The following is a 1,011-nucleotide window of genomic DNA, read 5'->3' as shown; positions in this document are numbered from 1 at the left end:
TGTCCACATCCTTTCTGCAGTGGGGGCCACAGCTGGACGCAGCACTCCAGATGTGGCCTCCCCAGTGCTGAACAGAGGGAAGAATCACGTCCCTCCACCCGCTGGCACCGCTCCTGCCGATGCAGCCCCGGATGGCGGTCGCCTGCTTGGCACCGAGGGCGTGCTGCCGGCCCCTGTCCAGCTCCTTGCCCCCTGTCCCCCCGGTCTGCTGCCCAGCCGCCCCCCTCCCCGCCCCGTGCAGGGGATCGCCCCCTCCTCGGGGCAGGACTTTGCACCGAGGCAGGACCGTTGCTTCTAAGTCGTCCCGTCCACCCTCTCGTGCAGAGCCGAGCGGACAGACTTGGTCTGGACAGGGCCAGTCCTGCCTCCGACGCCTGGATGTGACCTCGGGGCCCCTTCCCAGCCCGTGGCTCGGGGGAGGCCCCTGCAGCCCCACGGCGAAGGAGAGGCTGGCAACGTGGGCACGTGCCGTCTACCCTCGTGGCTTCTCGGCCCCTCGAGGCCCGGGGAGCCCTCTCCTTGCCGCCCTGCAGGGCGGCCCGCGCTGCGCCGCAGCCGGCTGTTGGGGCCCGGGCGGGAGAGCGCTGGCAGCCCCTCACAGCGGGGCGGGCGGTATCTGAGTGTCGGCAAGCCGTCGAGGGCCGCACGACAGGCAGCCGAGGGCGGAGAAATATGAATTTCCTACATTTTTTAGGGACAGGATGGCGTGGCGGGCCGCATTTCGCCCGCCGCTGGCTGGATCCCGCTGACCTCTCAGCAGGCCGGGCCTTCCCACGTCAGCCCCCGCCTCGAAACGGCAACGAAAGTCTCCTCACACGACAGCAAAAATAAATAAATATTTTTTTTGTGGGGGTGGGGTGGGGTGGGTTGCGAAACTGTTGGGGCTCCCTCCCAGAACCACCTGGGAGGGGGGAATCCCCCCCCCCGTGCGGGCCGCGGCCCCTTTAAGGAGCGCCGGGCTCCGGGTTGAATGTACTAAATTGTGGCGGTCACGTGACGCGGCGGAGCCGC

Source organism: Crocodylus porosus, unplaced genomic scaffold (genome assembly GCF_001723895.1).
Source record: "Crocodylus porosus isolate Cpor-Errol unplaced genomic scaffold, CroPor_comp1, whole genome shotgun sequence".
Taxonomy (NCBI): Eukaryota; Metazoa; Chordata; order Crocodylia; family Crocodylidae; genus Crocodylus; species Crocodylus porosus.
Note: the sequence above shows the minus strand (reverse complement) of the source record.